Here is a 7,098-nt window from a genome sequence, read left to right on the forward strand (position 1 = left end):
GGGTTCAAACATGACACAGTACCTGCCCCAAAGGAGGTGCCACTGCAGTGCTTTGCAATGTTACTCAGTATTCCCTTCACTTCTGAAAATAACTCCTTAGCGCATCTACTCATCACATTTCTCTTTGCCACCACTGCATTGCATTACAGCTCCTCGTGGCTTGGAGACGAACCTGTGCACACAAGCCTTTCTCCTCCTGTGCCAGTTCTAGGAGGGCGGGCTTCCAGCTTGAAGCAGAAATTCTTCTTTGCCCCCAACGCACATGATGCTGGTACTCCATACTGCCAAATTTTCTCTCATTCCTGTAGTTCAGGGTCTTTTGCTTCTTTCTGGGTCACCATCCTGTTCTCCTCCACACTGGCAATGCTCCCCAGCTACTCATCAGTGCCAAACTTCCTCAGCACATGCATCTTGTGCTGGAGCCACTAGTTAAACACAGTCCCCAGGACCCATCCTTGGGGGTCTTTGCTACCTTGAGCACATCCCTGCCATTGCAGGGACAGCTGCCCTGCCCCTCCTTCCCCACTGTCTTCTCCTCTCCCCATACTGGGAATCAGGCAGAGGCATCCTCACCACCTCCAGCAATAACCCGGCAATATATCACTCACCTTGCCACCATTGGCATGGTGGGGTGACTCCCCATCAAGATTTTGGCCACTTGGGCCCCCTAGGTCCTGCCAGAGCCACTTCCTCTGGCTCCTGCATTTGTCTGTGATGGACCACACCAGCAGCTGCCCTGAAACCAGCCAAACGCTGGCCAGAAGCTAAATGTAATTTTCTTTTACTGCCTCTAGCTTTCATCAAAATCTGATTATGAGCACATGGACACCAGTATCAGACCCATTTAAGTTGGATGTAGCCAATCTTAATGCAGCCCACCACATCATTAAAATCCAGCAATGCTATAATCCTTATGGAAAAGTACTGGAGCACACAAAGCCAAAACTACTCTAACACACCGCGCTCCATCACTGACTGCTGGGAATTGCTCACATGCAATGACCAAAAGATGCTTCCTAGCCCAAAGGGGATTTTTGCCCCCATTTTCTTTCTTACTTGCTTTTCCTTCCCTCCACTTCAGACTGCATAGGAAACATCACTGAGTTGCTGCCAAGCTTTCACACCTAAGATGCTGCTGCTAAGTTAGCTCTAAGGGCTGGAACAGCACCCCTTTTTTGGGAGGCCAAAAGAAGCACCAGCAGCCCAGTGCTTTCCAGCTGCCACCCCACAGCCCTACACACAGCCCTTATACCTGCTAATTTGCTGTGCCCAGCACATCAGCTGGGGCTGCTGCTGCCAGTATTATCATCTCTCCAGCCATAGGGATGCTGGAAGAGAATGCATCACTTTATTTCTTTGGAGCTTATTGTGGATGCAATTCACTTCTGTTAAAATAAAATAGTAAGAAGAAAAAAATGAAAGAAATAAAAATCCACATGGTAGGGGGAAGGGAAATACAGTCTGAGCAGCAAGGAAGAAGGCAGTTCATGTGCTTTGTGCTGCTTGGCAAACCCTGAGACTGCTAACTTTATCAGGGTAATGCAATTTTGAAGGCTAAGGCCAGCAATAGCAGGCTCCACCGTTGTTCAGCATGCAGCTCAGGGTCTGCATTCACCTGCAGCCTCTGCTCTGCCCCACCAAGAGCTGGTGGGTGCTGGGGGTGTATTTTGTCATACACTTGTACACAAATGGTCCTCTGGCATAGTAAGCCACTATTAAGAAAAACTACATAAACTGCCTTCTAGCCTTACTGTTCGTACATTGCAAAGCTTGAAGGTAAAAAAAAAAAAAAAAAAATTGCCCAGAAAGCTGGAAATTGGAACTGACAGAAAAAACGGCATCCATCCAGGATCCTGTCCTTAAAGTCAGCAGAGCAGAAACCACTGTGCTTTGCTACCAGCCCCACAGCCATCACTCCCCATGGGCAGTCAGCTGGGAGTCAGGTGTTCTGGTTTGACAGCTGCCCTCACCCCTACCTTTGTGCACTCCCAGCCCCACTGTGTCCCTCTCTATCTTGAAGCCATCTCCTGGGCTCACTGGGGGCTCCCCTGTCACAACAGCCCCTCCCAGGCTGCTTTTGCAGGCAGGCAGCACGTAATTGCAGCAGGAGAGATGAATTCCTGTCAGCCCAAAGAAGACAAAGCACCTGTGGCAGCATGAAGCTATGGGGCTTCTGCACAGGTGTACGACAGTGTGACGAGGTTCGACAATGCCGCCACCCCCCGGTAAGGTTTCTCTTCAGTCTTTCATCTGCCAAGTCCCACTCATGTGCTATGCGTTAACAAAAGTTCCTCTAGGTTCTTGCATTGTTTTCTGCCTCCAAGCTTCCTTTTCTGTGGTTACATTTTCCTGAAGGATTACGCTGCTGAAAAAGTAGAGATGATAACGGCTTTTTTCCACGTGTGTCAGCAAAATCACATCTAGCTAACAGGAAGGCACTCTGTGACATCTTCTCTACATAAAGAAGTACCTGCTGCAACTTCAGAAATATGTTCTAAACCTTTCCAATAAAGTAGAAAACCCAAGTAAGTTTTGTCCTGCTTCAAAATATATTGCTTAGTAAATGTGTAAGCCATATGAATCTGACTTTGATCAAACGACTATAAACATGTATTTTGGAGGACAGTTTATGACATAGGTGTGTATAGATATACATTTGTTAAAAATTATGAGAGAATGGAGACACTGACACAGTTGGTATTTCTAAGAGGAATCCCCAAAGAGCCTTTCTGCAAATGCAATCCTGATCTAGGCCAGTGAGCAACAAAGAGGGAAGTGTGACCATTTTTTTCCAGCCATTTTTTCTATAGGCTGCTTAATAGTAGAGTTAGGTGAGAAAGCAGTGAAGATAGAACCTAAAGTGGAAGGTAGTTTTGATAGTTGTCAGATATCAATATGATGGGGGAAAAAAAACGTAGAAATTAGCATTTTTAATGTGGAATGGACAACTCAGAAGCTTATGAAAGGAAGAAGATGCAGTTATACTTTCATCTTTTGATTAGTGAATTGATACATTGATTTTGTCTTCATAAATTTTCTAGAAGCATTTTCTCACTTTCATAGGGAGAGTAAGGTGTGAGGAAGCTAACTAAATAGTCTGTGGTCAAAAATGGTTTTGGATGAGCTGGTATCAAAACTCAACTTCTCTTAAACCTGGTGACAACTTCATTCCTCACAAATCAAACAGCCTGAAATAGAAAGGTACTGTTCCTCAAAGAAGCTTTGGTCACTGTAAAGCAGTTCCAGGTGTTCTCAGAGATTCATCCTTCATCCCTCTGAGATAAGGACTCCACAGCTCCTTCTTACTTTTATCCTTGAAGGTATTTAAGACACATAGACATGACACTTGGGGACATGGTTTAGTGGTGGAGTTGGCAGTGTTAGGTTTACAGTTGGATTCATGATCTTAGGGTCTTATCCAACCTAGAGATCATAGAATGATCCTGGTTGGGAAAGACCCTTGGGATCATCAAGTCCAACCATCAGCCCTAATCTACAAAGTTCTCCCCTACATCATATCCCACATCATCTCATGTAAAAGACCCTTAAACACATCCAGGGATGGTGACTCCACCACCTCTCTGGGCAGCCTATTCCACTCTCTGACTACTCTTTCCATGAATTTCTTTTCTGAATGACAGTCTGAACCTCCCCTGTTGCAGTTTAAAGCCATTCCCTCTTGTTCTATTGCTGATTACCTGTGAGAAGAGACCAGCACCAACCTGTCCTTTCAGGTAGTTGTAGAGAGTGATGAGGTCTCCCCTCAGCCTTCTCCTCCTCAAACTAAACAGTCCCAGCTCCTTCAATCACTCCTTATAGGATTTATTCTCCAGGACCTTCACCAGCTTCATTGCCCTCGCTCCAGAACCTCAATATCTCTCTTGTATTGAGGTGCCCAAAACTGGACATAATACTCAAGGTGTGGCCTCAACAGTTGTTTTGCCAATTATTAGGCCTAGCATGAGGACACAGCCAGCATAAAGATGAACCAGTAACCAAATTGTATTTGATACAAGAGGGTCAGTACATGGGTTGAGTGCTGTGGGTACAAACAAGTCAGTCAAATTACACATAACTGACATCAATCCCACTGACCCCAACAATGACACCACATGACCAACAATGGGGGGAATAAATGGTGAAATGCAGTTTCCCATAGAAGGGACAGGAGACAACCAAGTCAACAAGCCAAATACATAAGACCAAGGAAGCCACATACTAAATCTCTGCACAGCCCACATTTACAAAAGCCAGACCTGACTGGAGCCCAGTCCCAGGGAGGCAGGAGGTCCTTCCCCAACAGGGAACTCTGCACAATGCATCCACCTCACAGACAGACACTGCCCCTTCCTGCAAGTGGTCCCAGCTTTTATCCCTAAGTGGGACACCTGACCCTTGTTTACTTAATGTGGGACACCTGGAGCTCATTTACCTAATGGCTCTCCCTGCAAGGCCGGCCGAACCCTGGAGGGAAGCTTAAAGGCAAACTCACCACCCCTTTGTGAAGGGCTGTGGGAATCACCCATATGTCAACCTTAATTTGGGGTTGAAACCTCAGAATTTCACCAGTGCAGATCACAGGGGGACTATCACCTCCCTACTTCTGCTGGTCACACTATTTCTAATACAAGCCAGGCTGCTGTTGGCTTTCTTGGCCTCCTGGGCACACTGCTGGCTCATGTTCAGCTGCTTGTCAATGAGAACCCCCAGATCCTTCTCTCCCAGACAGCTCCCCAGCCACACCTCCCCAAACCTGGAGCCATGCATGGGGTGGTTGTGGCCCAAGTGCAGGACCTGGCACTTGGCCTTGTTGAAGCTCATCCCATTAATGTTGGCCCACGGATCCCATCTATCCAAGTCTCTCTGTAGAGCCTCCCTGTCCTCATGCAGATCGACATTCCCGCTTAACTTGGTGTCATCTACAAACTTATTGATGACACACTCTATGTCCTTATCAAGACCATCAATAAAAATATGGAACAGAAATGGTCCCAACACCGAGCCCTGAGGAACACCACTTGTGACCAGCTGGATTTAGCTCTACTGACCACCGGACGATTCAAAATATTTAGTGACAGAAAGTCCTCACCACATGCAAAACCATGGCTGTTATGTTCTGAAGCAGGGGAATGCACAACAGGTAGTCCACATCTAATTTGGACTCCACTGCCCTTGATTTGTGGTATTAAGTATGTCATCCCACCTCTGCACCTTACTTCCCCATGAACAAAAGGGAGACAGTAACTCATTAACAATGAGTCTCAGCTGAGAATTGTTGTTTTCTCTGCTTGCTTTATGTATGGCAACGACCTTGCAACTGGAGGAGGCATTATTCAAGGTTTTTGACATCAAACCACAAACTTCCAATCTGCCTTCTGAAGAAATTGCTACCTTGAATTTTCAGCTTCCCAGATTGTTTGTCAAGTGTATTTCCAGCCTCTGAAGTTGTCAAAGGATGCAGATAAATAGTCTTATCTCCTTTAACACTGATATCTTCCCAGTAAACAGGAGACTATTAAAAAGTCATTATTTAGAAAGCAGGTGAACAGATGTGGTGGCTGGAAAGGTGACCAGAAACACCTACTGGGGGCTAGTGCTGTACTGGCAAAACTACCAAACAATGTAATTTCTCTCCGATGAACTTCCCTTAGAGTTTTCTTAGGAGAAAACCTCTTACACGATTGTTGGCTCAGAAACAGCATAGCCCAGATTTCCTTCTGGACTTGTTATACAAACGCCTTTATTACTAGCAACAGAATGAAGCTCATAATATTTGTTTTCTCAGAAACAATCCATTGACTAGCCCTATCTACTTAGCTGCTTTGCAATGATACCGTTCAGCAGTCTGTTCAACTTGATAATCAATAGTTTTACAGGGCAAACAGCCACCACCCTATGACATATATGGATCTGTAGGAAGCACAGCTTGAAGCCTTTCTGATTTTAGCTTGTTTCAGTATACTAGAAGTTTCTAGCATCAATCACCCAAGGAAAATACATCCCAAAGCATCACAAAAAGCAGTGTGCTGTTTTGTGCTTAAGTGGGGTGCACTGGAATGATTTTGCACCCTCAGTTTCCTGAAGCATGTTAAACACCACATAACGGGCACACCCTGTTAAGTGAAATACAATCTAAAATTGCTGACAGTATGTCTTAAATGCATTTAAGTCAATAGCTCACATATTTGTACTACTGATTTTCATTCAGCTGTAGTTAGAAAAGACTTAATTCTTTGCCTAGTTGCACTAAATTACTGCAGAAAGTATTAAGCTTATGTAAGCAGAATTAATGTTACGGCTAAAATCACTGAGCAGCAGTCAGCTGTCAGTTTACCCTTTGCATACTCACAACCTCCTTTTCATCTGGCAGAAAAGATGATCAGCACATGCTGAAGAGCATTATCCCAAGGAACACACCAAAGACCTGTGTTGTGCTTGCGACCATCCGCTATCCCGCTTTCTTTTTGACTACACTGAGCATAACCTCAGTCACCAGCTGAAGACAAGGGGAGTGCGTCACTCCTGTACGGGAGGCTTAGCATTCCTCACATTCCTGGACAGGCTTTCCAGATTATGCCCTCTCAAGAAGGTGGTTGCCATATTTCTGCCTTAACAAGTAATACCTGAATATGCAAGGTGTGGTGTTTTGGTTTCAAGCCCAAAGCCTGTGGTCCTGCCTGCTGTACCAAGTACACGCAGGGTCTTTGTTCTGCATATCAGCAGGGGGAAAAGTGGAGCCCAGGGTTCATCAGCCTTGCAAAGCTCAGGCAGCCCAGGGATACGTCAAGGCTACCACGAGCACGCCAGCTGTTGCACAACACCCTCACTGCATTGGATTTACTACGTTTGTCTACCATACCCCCAGAAGTCCAGCCTTTTGTTCAAAACTACTGCAGCAATGACTGGCACCCCAATTTGGCTGTCAGGGAGGTGGGGTACCCTTTCCCCAGGAAGAGTAATCACCTGCAGGACTTAATAAGAAATGGTTGGATCAGTGGCTCGCCTAACCTGGTACTCAGTCTTTGAACATGGAAACGGGCAATGCTATTTAGGGACAGCAAGTCTACCCTATTCAATTTCTTCTGCCCCCAGTCCCCA

Source organism: Athene cunicularia (assembly GCF_003259725.1).
Source record: "Athene cunicularia isolate RWA chromosome 1 unlocalized genomic scaffold, athCun1 chr1_part1, whole genome shotgun sequence".
Lineage (NCBI taxonomy): Eukaryota > Metazoa > Chordata > Aves > Strigiformes > Strigidae > Athene > Athene cunicularia.